The 23,814-nt window shown below is 39.1% G+C and overlaps 1 long non-coding RNA gene across 1 annotated transcript; it reads right to left on the bottom strand.

The window, feature by feature from the left end:
- Positions 1 to 2,771: 2,771 nt before the first annotated feature.
- On the bottom strand, positions 2,772 to 21,981 carry LOC108796168. The gene is made up of 3 exons (XR_001941788.1): positions 21,971 to 21,981; positions 10,492 to 10,496; positions 2,772 to 2,852 (listed from the first exon to the last, which is right to left on the bottom strand). It is a non-coding gene; the product is annotated as an uncharacterized LOC108796168 (long non-coding RNA).
- Between the last annotated feature and the right edge of the window lie 1,833 nt (positions 21,982 to 23,814).

Below are 23,814 nucleotides of genomic sequence, written 5' to 3'. Positions count from 1 at the left end.
AGCAGGCTGTCGGCTGGCCAATGGCTGGCCGTTCGGCCAGCTTCGGCTTTCAGCGCAGCTCAGCCGAGCCGAGGCATATGCGTTCGGCTCGACTGAGCCATTTTGCCAAGTTCGGGAGCTGTACAGGCTATAGTGAATAGCCCGTAGAGCAGCCCTTTGGTTCTACTGAACCAAAGGGGTCTTGGGGCCGAAGCTAGCCGAAGCTAGCCGAAGCTAGCCGAAGGATCGGCCGAAGCTATGGCTAGATCCTTCGGCTGCTTTGTGAATAGACCCATATGTCAGTGGTGTATAAGTTATGGATACATCTATATTTGTTTTGTTGTTGTTCATGTATCGATTACGCAATTTCATTTTTTTTTAGGAGATAAAGATCACTGACTTATATATTGTGACCTGCTCTAGAGTGTTATGTGGGTGACTTTTTCTGGGTATGACACGGTGAGTGAGGAAGCAGAGAACATAATGTAACTACTTCTTCTTGACATCTGTTTTTCTCCTCCATGCCTGTTATCACCATTTCTGGTATACTGTAGTAGGGAAAATATTTTATGCCAACAGCCAGTTTGGTGCTCTCATTGCACCTTATTAAACTGGCTGTTGGTATTCGATTGACTGGCCACTTCTCACTGTGCTGTGATGAGAAGTGAGGAACATCATGTCCACCCTTCATCGCAGCCACATAAACAGCTGCACAGAGGAGATAGGCTTATCTCTGTTTAATAAACAGACACCCTCATTGGAGAAATTCTGACAACTCATACACTTAAAAATGCTATCCTGAGGGGTAGGTAAAATAATCTGTGGCCCTACTTTACCTTGTTAATTTTTACCCTCAGCAAGAAATCTCTAACACACACACACAGGGCTTACTTTGCTAAAGCTAATGCACGGGCAAGCAATCATATCCTCATGGCATTTATAATGTGTCTGTGATGCACACAGATACAGGCATACAGGCTCCAGCATAAATGGTGAATTTACTAATAAGGTTGGTCTGTTGTTGGGGTGTACTCTCCAGTGTATGAGTGCATGTCAGTTATCAATGGTCTGCCTAAAATAAAAATTGTGGTATATGCGGTTTTGCTTGGCGCATGTGTGTCTCATTGCTTTCATATTCAAGTAAAATGTTGGGTACATCATTGTCTATTCATTGATGTACCCTATGAGAACAGAAGGCACAAAAACATTATTTAGAAATACAACATGCACAGCAAACTAGGACCACACCATATGCGTTTAAAACCAGTATACAATTTGCTAGATAGGTTGAGGGATTGCTTTTTTATGTGCTTACATCCATGTGTTCATGCATGCTTGCACTGCAAGCATACATAATTGATTTGTCCTTGGCTCTTGTTACATAGTCAGGTTGAATAAAGTCCATCAAGTTCAGCTCATAGAGAGAAAAAAATGGAATAGAAAATCCTCCATAGACTGAACCCTATGCCCACAGTTATCCACAGAGAAAAGATGTGTGAGAGACCCTTGAGTGATCGGCACCACACCCCTGAAAGCAAGATACAAAAACAAGTGGGTATATGGTTTTTTATTAGGTGCTTGAATGACAAGACCAAAACCATATAAGTGTTGTAACAAAAAATGTGCTTTATTGTTAAAATATTGATATAATCAAGTTAAAAAGCAAATATATAGCTTCCTTTTTACAGATTGGTTTTGCTACCTCTAAAATGCCACTCCAAAGTATAAATAAAGTATATTATATATACAAAGACAAAAGCGTGTGTACTTTTCAGAGATTTGGCATATATATCTCCCTTTTCTTAAAGTATGGGGTTGCTAGCATCCATTATTAAACACATTTCACGCTATATGCGCTCCATTAGGAATTTACTGATTGCAGTAGGAAATCAGGTCTGGAAGCAATTCATGTGCACATGACCAGAGCGAAGTGGGAAAGAACCAGGTTCACATGGATCCCCCCACACACACAAAATTAGACAACATCAAAAGGTGAGAGGAATAGAGTGACATGATTCCCTAGTCAATAGTCCTCCTAGTTGGAACTAATAGGGAGGTATCAGGCAACCTAACTGTCACTCACGGCCGCTGGTCCGTGCAAGGCTGCAACGCAGCCACCACAGGTTCTTTCCCACTTCGCTCTGGTCATGTGTAGTGATGAGCCGAACACCCCCGTGTTCGGTTCTAACTCGAATTTTCGAAAATGGAAAAAGTTCTAACTCGAACTTAGAACTCAATGCAAGTCTATGGGGGTAGAACTCAGAAATTTAAATGTCCCCATTTTGAAGTCTTATATGCAATTTATTGGCCATAAAAAGTGTATGGGGACCCGGGTACTGCCCTGGGGGACATGTATCAATGAAAAAAACACTTTTAAAAATACAATTTTTAAAGGAGCAGTGATTTAACATCACTTAAAATGAAACATTAAAAATTAAAAATTCCTTTAAATATGGTGCCTGGGGGGTCCCCTTTCACTGACCGTAAAGTGGCGCATCTGTATGATGTATAGAACCTGCTGAAGCAAAAATGACATTTATCGAACATGCAGCCCATCCTTAGTCATGTGCACATGAATTGCTTCAAGACCTTTATTTCCTCCTGCAATCAGCAAATTCCTGATGAAGCGCATATAGCACGAAACACGCTGAAAACTGAATGCTGGATATTGCCTGGATCAACAATCTCTATTTTTGTTTTCTTATAAAATGTTAATATCTAGTTTTATTCTTCTCATTTCTGAATGCTCCTTGAATTTTTAGAAAAAGTAATTGAGGTAGCTAGAGCTAGTTCCTGAGGTAGCCTATTCCACATTTTCACAGCTTTTACTGTGAAAAAGCCTTTCCATATGCGTGGATTAAACCTTTTTTCCTCTATACGCATTTAATGTTGTTCAGAAAATCAGTCCGTGTGTGTGTATTTTAAAGAGAGGATTTTTAAATAGTAGCTAAAAATATTTAAATGCTTGTACAGAGAAGCATATTAACGCACATGCATTAATTATATGGCTTTAGACTGTACTATTTTTTCCATTTTTTAATCAAAGTTTCATAAATCATGCTATTCTAGTTTTAAAAGACTTGTTTTTTGATGGGAAAGGTAATGAGAAAGGCAAACAAATTAAAATAAGATCAGACTTTTTTTGTTCTTTAATTACAATAATAAACCCCTCCAGGGCAGATGTACTGTATCTATTCTATTATGTGAACTGTATTATCTTGATGATTATAAACACTTTGCATACATGCTGTGGAATAGAGGTGATATTAGATATAAATATATGTTTAATGCCTTCATAATTGCTTCTATGAATAGATGCCAATTAACAGATGTCTTTAAAGGTGTAGGCAGAATGAGCGCTGTGCTGTTTTACAGTCATAACACACGTGCCATTGATTCTAGATGTTATGTAATAGAGGTTACAATCATTCACTGCTCTATCCATTATGCCTTGCGGACTAATGACATATCCAAGAAATGGAACTGTTGATGCATCAAAGGTACATTTTTCTAACTTAGCGTATAGGCGATGGGCACGAAGCCGTGAGAGAACCCAGTGTACGTGTTTCCGATGTTTACCCAGATCATCCGAGTAGATGAGAATATCGTCAAGGTAGATGACAACACAGACGTCCAGGAGATCCCTGAACACATCGTTAATAAAACATTGGAACGTGGCAGGGGCGTTGCTCAGTCTAAATGGCATGACGAGGTACTCAAAGAGTCCGTACCTGGTCCTGAAAGCCGTCTTCCATTCATCGCCTGCCCTCATTCGAATTAAGTTATATGCCCCTTTTAAGTCCAATTTGGTAAAGACTTTGGCAGTCTGCAGTCTTTCAATGAGTTCTGGTATGAGGGGCAAAGGGTAACGGTTTTTGACTGTGATGGAATTTAGTGCTCTGTAATCTATTATAGGTCGGAGACTGTTATCTTTGTTGCGGACAAAGAACATACCTGCTGCAGCAGGGGAGGTGGATGGATGGATGAACCCTTTTTTGAGATTCTCATCCAGGTAATCTTTTAGGTGGTTCAGTTCAGGCTGTGATAAAGGGTATATGCGGCCCACCGGTATCGTACTGCCTGGGAGGAGGTCTATAAGGCAGTCGTACAACCTATGTGGGGGCAATATATCGGCGTTCTGGGTGTTGAATACGTCCTGGAAGTTGCGGTAGTGGAAAGGTATCTCACCCAGGTTGACGTGCATAATCGGTATCAAGGGGTAACAAGTATCCATGCAATAGTCGGATTTCAAAAGGACTTTGTTCTCCATTCATAACAAGGTGGGTTGGTGTAGTCTCAACCACGGAAGACCGAGTATGACAGGGAATACTGCGGAAGGGATAACGTCAAACGTCAGGCATTCTCGGTGGTTGTCATCGGTGGAAACTAGCAGTGGTTGTGTTTGCATGTTTATTGGCCCTGAGGAGAGTGTGGTACCGTCAATGAACCCAACAGAGATGGGTCTGTTTTTTTTTACAGTTGGTATGTCGTTTTGGCTGACCAGTTGGGCATCGATGAAATTACCACTTGCTCCGGAGTCAATCATTGCTTCAATCGGTATTCTTTGTTGATCCCACTGTAGGGATAATGAAATATACATGTAATTTATGGGTTTGAGAGGTGGACAACAACCTATTGTAGTGCTTAGTGCCTTACCTGCATTCTTCCTACGTACAGAGGGACAATCGTCTACCATGTGATCGGCAGACGCACAGTACAGGCAAAGGTTCAAATTGCGGCGACGTGACTTCTCGTCTTGCGATAACGGTCCGCGTATCATGCCAAGCTCCATGGGCTCGGGTGGTGGTAAGGCGTTCCCCCTGCGTGGAATCCAGGGAATGCCTGTATTTTTCTCAGCACGCCTTTCTCTGAGGCGCCTATATATGGAAATGGAGAGGTGTATAAGGGACTCTAGGCTTTGGGGTAGTTCAACCCTAGCGAGTTCGTCTTTCAAAGCGTCGGAGAGTCCCAAACGAAACTGATTTCGGAGGCTGATATCATTCCACTCCGTTTGGCGACCCCAACGTTTGAACTCTGCTATAAAGGTCTCGACAGGGCGCTTCCCCTGTTTGATGCTCCTAATGGCTGCTTCCGCAGTAAGTTGTTTCCCGGGGTCATTGTATAGCAGGGACATGGCTGCAACGAACCCGTCATAAGACTCCAGTAAGGGGTCATTCGACTCTAAATAAGTATTCGCCCATGCCCGGGGTTCGCCTCTGAGATAAGAGATCAGAGTGCGAACCTTTACCCTATCGTTGGGATAGGCTCTGGGTCTTAACTCGAACATGAGTTTGCAAGCATTCAGAAAGTCACTGTAGTACCTGCGATCTCCCGAGTAGATGTCCGGGGGACTCACTTTAGGCTCGGGGGCTGGGTGAGAAGAAGCACCTTCAGGTAGCCTCTGGGTGATGATGTCACGTAATGTCTTATTCTCTGTCCTGAGTTCCCCAACGTTAAGTGTCAGAGCCTCCATTCTTTGTGTCAAGGTGAGAATACAATTCGCTAGCTCCGCTGGATCCATTATCTCTTCTGAGGGTCCTACTGTACTGTAATACTCTACCTCCTACTGGGCGTGTTTCTGAATCACAACTGCGGAGCGTTTAGCTTTGTCTATAGGAATGGGGGTCAGCCTCTGCAGCTCGGTCTCCAATTGCCCTGTATTTATTGAGGCTTGGAGGGAGCTGCCTCACATCATGCCCCGTATCCTGAGTCGAGCGGGGTTCTGCCCCTAATATGAGTGGGCGGTGGGGAAGGCAACACAACCAACTCCAGTGGCTGTCATACGCACCACCGCTATGTCAAACACTCAAATACTAGTGAACTAGCGCATGCATCTATTAAGCAGGTAATCAATTGAGCATAGAAGTATCAAGCAGGTAATCAATTGATGGTTACGTTATTGCATAGAAGTATCAAGCAGGTAATCAATTGAGCATAGAAGTATCAAGCATGTAATCAATTGAGCATAGAAGTATCAAGCAGGTAATCAATTGATGGTTACGTTATTGCATAGAAGTATCAAGCAGGTAATCAATTGAGCATAGAAGTATCAAGCAGGTAATCAGTTGATGGTAGAGTTATTGCATAATTGAATGAAGCATGTAATCCATCTAATGGGTTTAGTAAGCTCCAGGAGGCAAGGTTTCCCCCGAACATCACCCCAGCAATCTGAAGAGCAATAGTGAGGGTTGCCCCTAGTACTTGCGGTTTCGTATTGTATGAGAACAGAGGATGGAGATGGACACCGGTTCACTGATGCCCAGCCGCGAGGGATCCGGATGGAAGTAGAGAGGGGACAGCTGATTGATCAGCGTCCTGCTACAACCAACAGTAGGACGCCGATCAATTAGTGAGCCGCGGCTTTATGCCGAGTGCTCGTACTTGCGGAGGCGGAGTCCTGCTTTGCGCCTGCGCAGTCCGCCGTTGCCAAGCGACGTTGTAAACGTGCTCCCGGCCGAGTAGAGGGAATTCCTCTTTGCGCCTGCGCAGTGGGTCTTCGCCGCCCCGAGGCGGCTCGTACTCGCGAACGAGCGTCACAGTTTGTGAGAGAAAATATTCATAAACTAAATATTTTAATTACATGAATTAATAATACAGTCAGAACAATGTTTTTAGCCTTTCCCAACACTACCAAAAAAGTATTTTTATTTCTTTCAGTGTTCCTATCTGGTTAAACCATTATCATATTGGCAGTAAGCTTAACAGAGCTCCAGATAGCAGTACAATTTGACAGAGGTTACAATCATTCACTGCTCTATCCAAAAAAAAAATATAAAAATGGCTGGACGTACACTTTAAAGTGCTTCTGTAGTGACAGATACCGTACATACATGCTGTTATTGCTTCTCAAAGTAGAGATTTAAATTATACCATTTGTTAAAGCAGAACTTCTCCGGGTGAATGATGATTATCACTACTGTGATCACTATTTGTGATTTATGAGTTTTTCTAGCATTTTATGGAACCATGTTATGTTTATCAGATAATGCCTAAATGATATTTGGCACTATAACATGACTGAAATGTCTACCACAGCTACAGCTGTATTTAACACAATCTTATTTTTGGTAAGTAAGCAGATAAGCATACATGAAATCAAATTCTGTATTCCTCTGCTTTTATTTTTGGAAAAATGAAAAAGGGGTATAAATAATGCCGTTGAATACTGTCAGTGCAAATGCCGATAAAAAGAAATGCTGACAAGAAAAAAAAAATGATCTTTTGATAAACCATCATCTCTAATGTGTATCATGAGTTTAAAGCTGAACTCTACACAAATGTGATTATTAATACTAGGGATGCACCGATACTGTGTATTTGGGTGAGTATTCATACTCGCCCAAATGTTCCGATACCTACCTCCTATACCGGAACTTCCAGTCAGAGGGAAATCTCCCTCTGACCGACATTGCTGAGGCTGCATGGACCCGGCTTTCTTTCTAATCAGGAAGCTGGGCGGTGGGTTAGCCGTCTTTAATTGTTGCTAGGCAGCCTGGCTTCCTAACCAATCAGGAAGCTGGGCGGTACGTAATGATCCAGCTTTCTGATTGGTCAGGAAGCCAAGCTGCCTAGGAACAAGTGAAGCCTAGGCTACCTAGCCAATCAGGACGCCGGGAGGCGGGTCATGACATGCCGTCCGGCTTTCTGATTGGCTAGGAAGCCAGCTTTACTTGTTGCTAGGCAGCCTGGCGGTGAGTAAAGCAGCAAAAAGGTGTGTTATTTATTTATTTTTAATCTTTTAGGGCTCATGCACACAGGCCCACACACCCATAAAACATAAATACTGTTGTTATTCCCCCACCAGGGAGCCACAGGTGCTGTGTACATCCTCCCATATAAGTCAGGTATATGGTGATACTTAATACAACCGCACATGACATACAAACCCTCAGTCTTACATTAGTGCATATGCGTAGGCATATGGAAGTACCAGCATATACCTGAAGGCAACACCCCTGGCTCTCTGGTGGGGGAAATATGCTATATTTATGTCATATGGGTGTTGGCACTGATGTGCATGAGACCTGCATGAGATATATATTTTTTTTATTGCTATTTTTTGGCTTGAGTTCTGCTTTAGGTTATTTAAAACTCATTCTACAATATGATAGATAGATAGATAGATAGATAGATAGATAGATAGATAGATAGATAGATAGATAGATAGATATAGACAGGTAGAAAACTATATTAGTCTCGACCCTTGTCAGTGATCCTAGTACACTTCTTGTAAACCATGTAATTCGGGGGGACGCAGAAGTTATGCATGAGTAAAGATGCAAAGGAAGAATACTACCTCTTCCTCTTGGAACCACCAGTCTTTGGAGATTTCATTTTATTTTAACCAGCTGCTCCTGATTTCTGAAAATGTTCTGCTTTCCTTTCATTATAAGAAAAAAAGAGGAGGCTGTTTGCTGCCTAGGGACATGCTGAAGTGTTATCCATCATCATTAAACATGTAATGTAATTTTCGGGGGTCTTCATCCTGTCCCACTGTCAGACTTGGTATTATTGATAGGAGAGAGCTAATAGAGCATCGTGATGGAAAGACCAGGGAGAGGCATATGATTCTAACCGCAAAAACCTGACTCGATCATACAATAAAATGTAGAAAAGTCAGAAAACCATTAGGTTTAAGATCCCATCTGTGGCTGCTGCATAAAACTAATAGGGATAGCTGTTTAAATGGGTAAAAACAAAAGCTGAATGTGTTTAGTGTCTTAAAGTTGCTATGTGTCTGTTATATTATTTTACATTGGCAACCAAAATCCATATATTTTGTCTGAACAAGTATATCTTAAAAGCTATGTTTTTTTATGTTTTTACACGTGGGTAAAAAGTACATTTAGCATCTCTCTTGTACTGAGCAAAGTGAATCATGACATGCCCCCATCACAGATTTGCTGTCATTTGTATGTATACAGTCTGCACACAGTGAGCATAATAAGAAAAAGAAAAACAGCTGCAATCTCTGTTCACTACTCACTTTATCCTTACAAGCCCTTTTATAGTGTTGCTGGAGACAAGGAATTATGCCACCGCTCTTTGTTTAAAATTGTGACTTAAAAAAGGTGACAGAAAAAATAACATCCTGATCCAAAGATCAGACACCACAGTCTCTCACCATCACTCACTTTTTCTTGCCTTCTTGCCGTGTCTTTTCATATTGACCTAGACGTTAGGTATAAAGGAATCAACCTGTGGAATTGAGGACGTCTTTTATGACGAAACACATTGGGGAGGGCTACACATCTCAATACCAAGCACAACAAGGAAGTACAGGACATCTACACTCTGCCTGTGAGTGGGCCCGATCTGTTTGCTTATAAACTGTAAGTTACTATATTTTTTTAATAAATGTTGATGTCAACTACACCATGAGGAGTTTCCTTTTTTATTCTCGTTAAATATCGATCTATGGGACTCTGATGAGCCGCTTGCTGGGACGTATCTGCTTCTCATCTTTTTATTGCCTACAAACGATATTGGTTTGGTGAGTGCGCACCCCTGAGGGGAATTTGGAGTGAACACATGGTGTGGGAGAAAGATTGCAAAGCACCTGTTTGAAGTTTTTGTCATCAATATATTATATACAATTGTATTAAATAGCAGTTTGGACTCACTTTATGATTTTTCACTTGCATACATGACCCTTTGGATTTATTTGATGCACGTTTATATTTGATTGCAACAAAGAATTTTCTTATAATTTTTGTATAATAAGTTTTTTTGCAAATTTGCACGAAGTGAAATTTTGTATTTAATATCTCACTGGCTACCACCAGGATATGGTAGCAGATTATGCACTAAAGATTATAAGCACTTTTACCTTGTCTTAATAACACGTATTTGATCGTTTTGGTTCACTTATTGGTGACCCTGAGTGCTGCACACTCATTTACATACATTTTGACCCCAGTGTCCCTAGCGCAGCAGCTTTATTTGTTTATTTATAAATACACAGATATGTATATACTGTATATTCTAATCCATAAGCGCAGATTTTACATATTTCATCCCTTTTATAGTGTTGCTTGAGACAAGGAATTATGCCACCGCTCTTTGTTTAAAACTGTGACTTAAGAAAGGTGACAGAAAGAATAACATCCTGATCCAAAGATCAGACACATACTTAATAATATTGAAATAAAGTCCCAGTGTCTTCTTCTCATGGGTCATAGTAAATCAATGCCTGGCAATGTGATGCAGCATGTCTCCACAACATATTCTCTCACCATCACTCACTTTTTCTTGCCCCTCAACAACTCCTTGGGAACACAGTCTCCTAGTCTTACAGTCTATGTCCTTCCCAGAAGGGAAATTCTGCTTACATGGCTGGCCTAGTTGTCTCTAATCAGTGAATATGTATATGTATTCTTTCTGAAGAACTAATTTATCCAGCAAACTGTGTCCTTTTTTTAAAATTAGAGGGACATTTCCTCCAGTCTTCGGTCTCTATTTACACACTGCATTGGGAAAAAGCAGCCAATTATTATCTTCCCTTGCAAGCACCCAGTCTAGCATTGGATAAGAAAGAAGAGAATCATTTCCCTAAGTACTAGGTGATTCATGGACATCTGGTGGGTGAAATGGGCAGCAGGGAAGAACAGAGAAGGCATTAGCACGGGGCAAACCAAGAAACCTATTAATTTGCCCTAAATGGGTAAAGTTCAAATTCACCTTCAGTTCTGTCAGTTTGTTGTAGACAAAGACACAGGGGTTGATTTGGTAAAGGCAAATAGGCCTTTCCCTTAGCTTAGTGAATTAGGTAAAGCTCTGCTGACTTCTATTATCCAATCATGTGCAAAAAAAACTGATTTTTATTTCTAGGGTTGCACTGATACCATTTTGCTTCCAGACCAAGTATGAGTACCGAAACCTTTTTTTTGTGGCATGGGACATTTTTTCTAAAAATCTTAGCAATGTAATATACACCAATGCAGAATAATATGAAGCTACATACTCTGTTCTGCTCTGGTCTAGTGTCTCCAGCAGAGGGTTTCAGGAGGGCTGTGCATAGTCTCAGGAGTCTGTGCAGGTTCTATGGTGCGCTGTGCATGGTCTCTGGTGGGCTGTGTGGGGTCTATGGTGGGCTATGCAGGGTCTATGATGGGATGTGCGGGGTCTCAGGAGGCTGTGCAGGGCCTATGGTGGGCTCCGCAGGGTCTCAGCATGCTGCGTAGGGTCTACGGTGGGCTGTGCAGGGTCTCATGTGGGCTGTGCAGGGTCTATGGTGGGCTGTGCAGGGTCTCAGCATGATGCACAGAGTCTATGGTGGGCTGTGCAGGGTCCCAGTCGCGCTGTGCAGGGTCCCAGTCAGCCTCGGGAGGTGCAAGTGGTGGGTTGCAGGAAGGAAGAGGAGATTTTTGGTCAGTGCTGTAAACAGGCACCGCGGTTCACAGGAAGGCTGCTTGGACCTTGCTGGAGACCTGAGCAGCCTTTCTGTGAATGGCGGCGCTTGTTTACAGCAACAGCTTCCATTAAAAAATTTAAAGTGCCGGTAGTGGCGCTTAGTATCAGGGCATTTTGACAAGTACAAGTACTTGTGAAAATGTCCAGTGTGACCCATACTGATCGGTATCGGTGCATTCCTATTTATTTCCTTTGCAGTGGTTGGGTATTCTTTGCAAAGTGAATTATCAGCCTATTCACTAAAGGAAAATTCCCTTTAACAGCCTATTTGCCTTTACTAAATCAACCCTATGGAATATCAAATCATTGGCCTATGCTCTGACATATTTTGAACATGAACACTGAACATGAAATCGATTCTGTTTTTCTCTCTATCGGCAGAACATCATTTGAAGTCAACTGGTACTAAGATACAATGAGGTACATTTGTGAAGATCTGGCCACAGTAGCCAAAACTTTTGTTTTAATATTTATTAACACACATTAGAAATATGATACCTGAAATTAATTTGATTTCCACCATAACTATTATTTTCTTTTATTCTAAACCATAGATGGCACCCATATATAGTAAATTACTTTTTTTCACATTTAAAGAAAGGAAAGGAAAAGTAATAGGAAGAAAGCCACAGAACCTTTTTATTGCTAATGTTCAATATGATCTGATGAATTTGTAAGACTTGTACTTCCACGTAATGCAGGCAGTAACAATCTGAAACATATTAGTGTCTTTGACTATTTCTGTAGAGGGCTTTTATATAAAAAAGGATGATGTTAAAGTGACAGCCAATACCTCATCTAGAGAATACACCCGAATGAAAATATCAAAGTACTGAAAATAGAATCAAATTTTTCTGGTTACTTTTATGAAAGAAATATAAACATGCATAATTTACCAGTAGTTGTTATTGCTAGAAAAAAATTACTACTCATTTGTATTTATGAATAAGATATTAAACTCTGGAGGTAAGACAGTGGCCGCAGTTACTAAATTTGGTTTCTGCAAATGCTTCTGAAGATAATTACAGCCACAGCTAATATTTTTAGGCTGTGTGGCAACATCTGGAGAGACGTGTTTTGCTTTTTTCAGACTGAGCGGCGGCAATCTCAAATAGACTGCTTATCAAATCTTAGCCAAGGCACTGTTTCATACACTGTATAATCCAATAAATACAACACAATCTTCCCATCATCTATAGCTTGGGCTGATAGTCATAGCTGAATGCACACACTGCTAATTTTGTGTTTATAGTCCAACGGGAGAAGAAATGGCACTGGACTGGACTGATTAATAATGGCTTCAACCCAATACATCAAGTAAGTCATGCATACAAACCAAGTGTTAGGATGTAATAAGGTTGGTAATTTACCTAATGTATAAAACCCATCTACATTTTGTTTTGTAATCTTGTATCACTTGTACCTAATGCTACACATTGTTCTTGTACATTATTGTATAAATAGTACTAAAAAGATTTACTGCTTGTTAACCAAACCGATAGACACTTTTCATGCTTTATGCACTTGGCTTGATTGGTAGCATAGCATAGATTTCTATTCAGGGGTTTTCACGTTGCTGTAGTGTGTACACATTCTGAAGTTATTTATAATCAACCAACTAATAAATTCTGAAAATTTGCATGACATTGAGTAGAACATTAGTGAAGTGTTCACTAAAATAAATAACTTTATAATTTCATTTTTTTTAATGAAAGAAAAACAAACAAACTGTTCTTTGCGGGTCTCTGGGGATATTGTTCAATCAAATTGTATATACTTAAAATGCATGAAGCTAATGACCTAATGAAAATGTATCTTATACCAAGATAAGTACAACAACACAACTCCTCTGTGTAATATACTGTAGCTTTCTTAAAAAGAATGCATGGTTAGAGTGGTAAAGGTAATCCCTGTCAGGTTTTTAATGCTGTTTGTGTCTTATTTCTCTTGTTGACTATTATCTTCTGGACTAAAAGTGACATGACATCATGAAATCCAAAATTTTACAGTTGCCACTTGCATAAGGGGGTAAGATCTTTAAATGGGGACATCTCTTTTGGGAAAAACTTTCTAAGGTGAGAATTCCCCTCACTTGGGGAAATTTTTGTTGCATCCCCAAGATACCAACAGAAAAAAATAAACTGACACCCTCTACTTAACCGAAAGTAAGATTACAAAATTGGCTATACCTATTCTACAACCCCCATATTTATTTTTAAAATGGAATATTTTGTCCTTTCAGAACCTCAAAACAACATTTTTGATCAGAAAGGAATAGAGTGATTGGCTGTGCAGTGTTAAAGATGTCAGTTACAAGAATTGCCTGAACATAATGACAAGTCCTTTGACAGACAAAAACACTGCCACTTGTTTGCACCAGTGCATTGAGATAACGTGCATGTTACTGCAAGGTTCAGCAGAGCACCCTGCACATGCTGGTGCTTTGCAGTGCCATTGTTTTTTTGAAGGGTACTTCACAGAACCTCCACAACCCACCTAGCTTATGACTAGCTTCCTGATCATGATAACGGTGGACCTTGCCTATCCAATGTTTGTTGGCACAATCTCCAGCAAGGTTGCATGTGACAACTCAGGAGCACGCTCTAAAAACAGTTGTTACCCTATAATAGAAGGTACTTATTTAAGAGTTTATTGATTGGGATTAGGTATACTTTAAATCATATATTTTGCTGTTTACCGGGAGTTTCACTTTAACCTCTATTAATTACTGAAATACATACAGCTCTAGGATAAAGCTGAACTCTTGGTACAAGAACTTTCATTTCAATTCATGACTTATAACTGTGGAGAACATAGCCTGTGCAGAACGCAGAGCTGTGGGAGGGATCCAGCATGTCGACACACATGCACAGGTTTCTTGCAGAAAAATGCAGGGGGTGGATACAAGACCAGTCCCCCTACATAAGGAAAAAGAGCAGCGGGACGAGTCTTCATTACAGAGAGCCAAAGCACAAGACTTGTTCCACGCTGGTTTACTGCACAAATTTGAAAGTGACATCAAAGGACATCAGGTAAGAATACATATGCCTCTTATATTTGGACAATATTCGTTTTTTTTGTGAATTTCAGGTTTAAATGTATCCCAATGACCAACTGTGAATGGGTCTTCTAAGCCCCTTGACTGCTTCTTAAATACTTCATAAATTAAGTCATCATAACTGACTGTACGACATCACTTGTATTCATTTAACTGGTTAACTAGAAACATGTAATGAATCTAAATGTAAGTGCTACTTTGCCGAAAATCATGATAATAATGTCCTAAAAGCGCTCCCAAAGGGTTTAGAGCCATTGTTATAAATTCAAACCGGTACCGGTACAATTCCTTTCAAACCTTCCAGTAGTGTACTTTACAATCTAAGCTTGCTTTATGATATATGTACCTAGTTTTAGCTAAAGATAATCAATATTGTATTTATGTTAAAACAGTGAATGAGACATACTGCGCTATAACACATATCCATAACATATCCAACATGACTATGGGAGACAAATTGCTCACCCAGAGCCATCCTAGCTATCTTATTCTTTCTTTCCCTTAATGCATTGTACATGGAACTATAAGTGCTTTTTTTCTAGGTCACTAATTTTTGATTGTCACCTGGACTACAAACTGCAAGACCACCTTGGGCAATACTAAACCTTATTATATAATACTATACTGTTACATTATTGGTTAAATGACAAATGACAGCAGCATATTAATTGTGAGTGTTTACCATAGTGTGAAATTTAAATCTATCTATAGCCAAAACGTGTACTTATTTTTTATAGACTATGAAATGGATAGAAGCCCTGTCAGGCTTATTTTTATTGGTGGCCGTTATTACAGGAACAGAAAAAACTGGATACGGAAAATTGTACAGTTGTCACTGTACAGGTAACGGTAAATCTTTCAATGGAACATTGTTTCTGGTGACAGCAGTGAGGATTTTTTTCTTACTTTATAGTGATTTCCACTTGGAAATGCAAATGCTTCTAAATGTCTACTGTTGCTCAGTTCATTTAACAAAACAATGGGCTAATAAAATACAAAAAGTACAATGTTCCTAAACTTAAACCAATAGAACCTATCATATTCCAGCTTAGAACAAGGTACAAACAAATAAAATAAAATTCTTCTAAGTTGCTATGAACAACATGACTATCTCTATTGTCACATATTTAAATAATTTTATTGAAGTTTATTTAAAAATATAAAAACTAAAAAAAGGTTTATTGGAGGTTATTTTTTTAGTTCTTTTATAAATAAACAATTAATCAATGACAAAGGGTTCTATGAGCATTATTGAGAGCATGGCAAGCCCTACCTGCTTTATGATTCCCTTAGTCTGATATAAACCTGCTAATAAGCTGACTGGTAAGGGAGGAGTCATTCCTCTGATGAATCATTCTACTTCTGTAAATCAGTTTCATCTGCAAACTAACAAAATAATGTGAAAAGGAGATATATAAAGAAAACATGATATATAAAGATTAGACATGTAGGGGTTGATTTACTAACCTTATAAACACGCCACACACAAGTATACACCTCTGTAGTGTGTTCCCTCCCGGCATGATCTATTGGTGGAATCTAGACACCTTTGTAGTGTGTACACACCCAGCAGGTGTGTTGTGCATGATTTGCAAGGTGATCTTGTGTAAATTAGCTCTATGTTGTGTTGCTTGCGTTGATGAATGCAGGAATGTAAATGCATGAGCTAATCATTTTTGTCTAAACTGTGAAGCAGCATTATATATGCATCATGTGCATGATTTTTCCATATATGGCATTAGTGGAAATATGCTTTTAGAGACTTTTTGGTTGATAAATACGTTTTGCTGTGTGAAAATCACACGCACCTGGTGCGTGTGTGTGTTTAGGTTAGTAAATCACCCCCGTAACCTCACAAAAAAAATTGTTTTCTTTTGTATCAATTTGGATTTTTCTTTCTTTCCTTTTTCAGATTTTGGATCCAAAAATTTGATCCAGTTCGTTATTCAGATTTTGGATCCATCCAAATTTTTGTTTCGGACCAAAGTCACATGACCGTACCTGTAATGCAACCTCCAATGGTAAAAAAACAAAACATCAGATTGGCCAGAGAACAGTCACATGTTTTATTTGGTTTAGTTTTGAACGAAATTTAGATGGATCTGAATTTTCGTTAAAGGAACATTCAGAGATTAATTTGTATTTGGACCCCTTTTGTCTTCAGAACTGCTTTAATTCTTCATGGCATTGATTTAACAAGGCGATGGAGACATTACTCAGAGAGTTTGGTCCATACTGATATGATAGCATTACACAGTAGCTGCCGATTTGTCGGCTGCACATCCATGATGCAAATCTCCACCAGCCTGAACCGTTGATACAAGGCAGGATGGATCCATGCTTTCATGTTGTTTACATCAAATTCTGACCCGACCTTCCAAATGTTGCAACAGAAAATGAGACTCATCGGACCAGGCAACATTTTTTCCAGTCTTCTATTTTACAATTTTGATGAACCCTTGCAAAATGTAGCCTCAGTTTTCTGTTCTTAGCTGACAGAAGTGGCACTCAATGTGGTTTCTGTGACTGTAGCTCAGCTGCTTCAAGGTTCAATGTGTTGTGTGTTCAGAGATGCTCTTCTGCATACCTCAGATGTAACAAGTGGTACATTTGAGTTACTCTTGTCTTTATATCAGCTTGAACCAGTCTGCCATTCTCCTCTGACCTCTGACATCAGCAAGGTATTCTTGCCCAGGCTCACTGGATATTTTCACTTTTTCAGACCATTCTCTGTAAACCCTAGAGATGGTTGTGTATGAAAATCCCAGTAGATCAGCAGTTTCTGAAATACTCAAACCAGCCCATCTGACCAACAACCATGCCATGTATAAAATCACTTAAATAACCTTTTATGTAATTAAAAAAAATAATTTAATGTCATTTTAACCATTTTTTAAAACCTGACCAAAATAATGGAAACATTTACCCAGAACCACTTCTAGAACCGAATGGAGTCCTAAAAAATGTGTCCTGACCTGATTAGAGCAGTACAGCAGGCCTGTGTGACACATCGCACTGATTGGGCAGTAATGACATGACAAAGTAGTGATATGAAAACATTTTTGTATTACTTCCCACCTGCATCACTCTGCTCATTTCTTGAAAGACAGCAGAAGTAGACAGCGTGCTACAGTGCTGCATTTTCATTGTATGCGAAAGAGTACATAAAGTTTAAAAATCTGAAATATTACATTTTTAACATTACCTAACCCCCATGGAATAACACATATACTTTGGAAAATTACATTTGAATGCGTATTCTGAGACCAAGTAATAAACTCAATATATGAATAAAACATACATATGTGGTATCCCAGATAATCAAAACAAAATTGGCTGGGTAATAAATATGATTTGAATTTGAAGAAAATTACTTATTTTTTAACTATTTTGTTTTTATCCCCTAAACAATTAATATAAATTAAAATGTTAATTTTGAATAGTGCCTATTAAATACAACCATGCCCCTAAAAAACAACTTTATTGTTGCACTTTGTTGTATTGTTACACAAAGTAGTTACATTATCAAGAGATAAATCTACACAACTGACATAGAGTCCATAACCTGCAACAAGAATGCAGAGCAGGAGCTCAGTCTTCACTGGCTCTTCTAGGTAAGTGATCCTCTAAGTAGTGAAGCAATGATGAGGATGACAGTCCCAGAGCCTGCACCTTTAGAGTGACCCTGCCACCACAGGGTCACTTGTATTAAAGCCCAACCTGTAAAAGAAGAGGCTGTATACTGACCTTTCTAGCACCATGTGTGTTGAAAAGCCGCTGCTTTGCTTCTCTCTGCTCAGGTCAGGTATTCCACAGTTTTGGGTGTGCAGAATACCTGCCCCTCACTCCGCACACTGTGGTCACTCTTGCCAGCTCGTATGTCACTACAGAATGTATGAGATACTAGGAGAAACCAGTATATATACTGGTTATTTATAGAGTTTACAGACCGATGACTGTATACATGTAAACACCTAATACTGCATAACCTCATGTTTCAAACCATCCAAACCTGACTGCTCTAGGAATACTTCATAGATAACAAAGTGTCTGATTCCAATTAGGAATAAACACAGAGATTTTTTAGGTAATCAGTACTACAAATACAGTATATTGGAAAAGTATGTGCACACTTGAATGGCAAAAATGGAACAAGGTTATGAATTCTGTATTGTGTTTAAATAGCTCTGTAAATGGATGAAACCACTAACATAACAATTAATGAAAAGTGTCTGTGTGATATGTTAAGCTGTCAGTAGGCAGGCAGATGTTTCACTGAGGATGATGGGCTGGTGAGACATCTGCCTGTCTTCCTCAATAGAAACCATTGCAATAAAGCTTGCAATTCATCTGATAAGCACTGCATTGATGGTTAAACACTTACTGCTCTTTGTTCACTGAGAAAAGGTAGGTATTAGCCTAATCACATAGAAATAATAATAATTATTATTATTAATATTATACAGATTTTTATTGCAACAACAGTTTGCGCAGTGCTTTATAAAGGGAGACAGTACAGCTACAATATATATATATATTTTCCAGAAAACCTTGTGTTGATAGAAAGAAAAAGTGCAAAGAAGGTGATAGCACTTTATGTTTCAAAGAGCTGGAATTTAAAGGTCACGGAAAGCTACAGCACTCTCCATGATGCCAGATAATCAATTTTTAAATATATAACTGGTAAACTTTGAAGTTCTCATCTAATTCCAGAAACCTGTGCTTTACATAGTGAAAGCTGAAACCCCAAATGAACTTGAAAGGAAAATTAGAAGATCAATTTATTTTCCTAATAGTTTGTATTTTAAGCTGGATACCTATACAGTAGTTACAGTATTTATTATCATTTTGCATCTCAAATTGTGATTCTTATATTTCAAATTATTTATATTATGCTCACCATAGACACTGCAATCTGACCATAAAATCTTTGTATACTTAACTTTATATTTAACAAAACTTTGCAATATGAAGACCTACCTAAACTATCCAAACATGTTCAATGTATTCATGCAGGTCCTTGCACTATACTGTAGTTGCTGGTTGAACTAAAGGAGATTGCACAGAGTGTAGCAGGTGTGGTAAGCATTAGGACAGCAAGTGTTACTGAGCCATTCATTTCTATGGAAATGGTAAATTTTTTAATCCTCCCTCCCAAAAAAGGGGATCCTTACAGAATCAAATAGGAGTAATGTAATCCCTGATAATATAAGGATCCCAGTCTGGTCTCAAGTGCTATTCATTCTAGTGAGCAACAGAGATGTTTGAAAACAAGATACAATTTTACAATCCACAGCTGATTAAATGCTTGTTTGTGACCATGTTTCATGTTACACCCATAATAAGGCCCCATTCGCCTAACCTCCCACACTGAACCCACCCTCCCCCACTTAACTTAATTGAGTGGTTCTTCTTGAATCTGACTTTGGCACAGCCCCACGGGCTTCCTGCACAGCTGTGTAATCCATACATAGATTTGTTCACAGGAATCTGTGAATGCCACCGCGACACTTCCAAGAGACAGGATCCCATGATGTTTATGGGGTCTATTCACTAAGCAGTGTTTCTCTCCTGGGCTCCCAGCCACCCAGGAGAGAAACACTGCTGTGTCTTTTTTTTTCTTTATTCTGACACGGAGCGATGTCAGAATAGAGAAAAAAAAATTCCCATTGAAATACATTGCTACATTACTAGTGGCTATTTCAATTTGCAATAGCCAATAGTAAACTAGTATTGTATCCGCCCTCTGCTGATGGACCTGATGGAGAACTGCAGCAGAGGGCGGGTACAATGCTAGTTTACTATTGGCTATTGCAAATTGAAATAGCCAATAGTAATGTAGCAATGTATTTCAATGGGAATTTTTCTTTTTCTCTATTCTGACATCGCTTCGTGTCAGAATAAAGAAAAAGAAAGACACAGCAGTGTTTCTCTCCTGGGCGGCCGGGAGCAGGAGACTCCCAGTGCCCCAGGGAGAGTTAGCTGTTTGGAGATCAGTGTCCATGGTTAGCAGGTAACCAGGGACGCGGATCTCTCTGCAAGTGGCCGGAGCCAGCCATAAGATCATGGCTGGCTCCGCCCAGCTGTCAGAAGCAGGCTGTCGGCCGGCCAATGGCTGGCCGCTCGGCCAGCTTCGGCTTTCAGCACGGCTCAGCTGAGCCGATGCATATGCGTACGGCTCGACTAAGCCGCTCGGCCATGTTCGGAAGCTGTACGGGCTATTGTGAATAGCCCTACAGCACCCCTTTGGTTCTACTGAACCGAAGGGGTCCTGGGGCCGAAGCTAGCCGAAGGATCGGCCGAAGCTACGGCTAGATCCTTCGGCAGCTTCGTGAATAGACCCCTATGACTCCAGTAGATCAACGTTGCTTTGGTGTCTTTTTGTTTATTGAAATGGCTGCTTTCTTTCACTTCATGACTTGACTGGGGCTGCTGCATATGCAGTACAGTGCACAGCGTATTACATTTATATACTTTGATAATGATATAGCTGCATTTTTGTAATTATATTGTTGGGCGCTCTCTAATTCTAATGTTTGCAATGGGTTACTCCCAACACATGCAATGTTTAGATTTAGTTTGGGTGGTGCCTTCACACTGTAGGTGGACTGGAGAATGGCTAGTAATAAATGTGTCCACTGTCAGATTTTTTGTTGCTTTCATAAAGATGGGCTGTACCCCACCGAAATATCAGACACCCAAAAAATGTTTGTTGCTTTCTAGCAAATTATTAACATTGTCAGTGACAGTATTAGATTATAATTGTCCCTAATATAATTCAGTAAATTGTTTTGATAAACAAGATATTTTGTTTAAAAAAAACATGTTTTGATACAGCCAACTAATCTCCTAGGAGACAATAATAAAACTTGAATAAATCTGGAAGGTTTTATGGGTACAATTACATATTCTAAAAATACACATGACATATTTCTGGCTTAAATAACAACTAGAGAACTGGAAACTATGCGAATACTATGATTATAATGAGATCATGCAATAAAAGGTACACTTGATTGTTTTTTTTCTTGTACTAAAACATCTGGATGATTAAATTAGGCATTAGTCTGAATACTTGATGACAGCTACATTATTATAAAGTATGGTTATAAGGGGAAATTAGTGCAGACTTCAACAGAGCTTAAGTTGTACAGCAGAACTATAATCTATTAACAATCCTCTAAATTTGTTTACATGAATTCTTACTGCAGTAGCAATGGTGGCAGACTTCACTGATAAAGAAGAACTCTGTGGAAAAGTATTATTAACCTTTGCAGTTGAGATACATCCACACTGCAAGGGTTAAGTGCTCATTTTGGTCTAGGGCTGACATAAACAAAGTTATACTCACCCAATCCTTGGATATGGCCAGCTGTGACAGTGCTCCCTTCAGCCTGTCTCCTCCTCTGCTGCAGCAATAGACTGTCCTTTGGTGTCTTCATGCTCTATACACTTTATAGAACTTGATGATTTACAACACCTTAGACCGCTGCAGTGGAGAGGGAGAGAGGCTACACCGACCGCTAAGAGCAAGCCAGCGCAGAGGATCAGATGAGTATAACTTTTTTATTTTCCTCCTTAGACACAAACAAGGGTTTATAAATTTTCCCTGTTGTTTTTCTACAATGTCTGTCATGTATGGTTCATAGATGGCCTCACGCCACTTTGTATACTGGAATAGTCAAAAGCTCTTTATACTGTTTTGAAAAAAATTCTTACCTTAGTAATATAAATTCAGCTAAAATATGAACATATGACTTTTAAAAAGATGATATTAGACGTGTAATTTCATTTAGTTCCAAATGCGAATTTGGATGAAATTTCATGGATTTGGACGAATCTGAACGTCCAAATTCCAATAAGACCTAATGAAAAGAATCCGAATATTCTTTTAGCGAAATTTCAGATCATCTGAATTTCATTCCAGACGAAAATAATTTGGACACGTTACTGTTTTCTGGCCAATCAGAAAACCCCATCCAAAACTAATACGAAATTCCTAAAGATCCGAATCTGAATAACAAAGAAACTAAACACATTTTTTGTCGGCTTACATGCATAGATGATATTCATGAAAAAAAAATAATGTCAAATAAATGGCTATAAAAAATACAAGTAATACAGTATATACGGATTAAAACATGTTTCACTTAAATATAGTCATTGATTTTTGTAATAGCCATCATATTAAGCACCATTTTCAATGTTCTTTTTGTCAGGTTTGAAGGGTAAATGAATCCCTTTTCAGGTGTGTTATTGGATTTTTTTTGGAATAAACAAATATATTTGCACCCTGTACTACTTACCCTTATTTTTAATACTACAGCAGGGACTCTTTTTTTTTATTTTGCACCAAAAGCTGTAAGATATATTGACACTCTGTAAGCTGCTGTACACAGTAGTTCAGTGTAATCCTTGGTGCATTTATAAGCAATGGCCATAGTAGACTTCTGATGTGTCTTGTGAAGAATGTCTTGACAATTCACACACTGGGGAGTACAGAGGTTAAGAGTGTTACATTCTGAAACATCAGCACTATGAATTTTTTCCATCCCCACAACAAATAAACTATTACTCCATCATGGTAATATATGAATGAACTATAAAGCTACCTTCAAGTACACATAGCACCATGGGACCATATTTAAGGGTGAATGCCATCTATATACATGCTAAAGTGTATTTATCAAAGTAATATGCCAGGTAGCCTGCATTTTTCTATGTTTTCCATGTCCCTTCATTTTGTTTTGATAAATATAACCTGTAGGGCTTATAATTATCCCAATCATTTTCAAGTAAAATGTTTTTAAAAAACAGTATTTTTGCATGCACATGACTAGGTGATGGAAGTCCTTAGAGCTTCACCTCATTCACTAAACTAAGGGGAAACATCCCCTTCAAAGTACAAATCCCCTTGCTACGTGAACAGGCTATTTGACAATAGAACAAAAACCCCAATAAGTTGAATGTGTATTTGCACCAAGAACTCCACCCCATAGCCAAGCCAGTGCTAGTTGTCTGCTGTATATCATATGGGTGAAACACTTTGCTTTACCTTTGTGAAAACAGTTAAAGGCCTATTTATACAGCAGTGAATGTGAGAGTAACCAAATATTCACTGCAGGTGACTCTCTGTGGTGTGTTTTAAATGACAGGAAATGATTGACCACCTGAGAATGTTTGGTGAATGAAACTTTGACTGCATAATTTATATATACTCCTTAGTCTGCTGAATAATGTAATGTGTAATAAATTGTAAATATAACATATTTATTTTCTTGTATATTTAATTTTTTATCTTTTGATATATTTTGAAAGCCTATCAATACATAATTTTTAGAATTCAACGTCTACACAAATGCTCC

The sequence above is a fragment of the Nanorana parkeri genome, unplaced genomic scaffold (assembly GCF_000935625.1).
Source record: "Nanorana parkeri isolate BGI_ZX_2015 unplaced genomic scaffold, ASM93562v1 scaffold1072, whole genome shotgun sequence".
NCBI classification, from domain to species: Eukaryota; Metazoa; Chordata; class Amphibia; order Anura; family Dicroglossidae; genus Nanorana; species Nanorana parkeri.
Note: the sequence above shows the minus strand (reverse complement) of the source record. Positions and strands in the feature narration are given on the sequence as shown.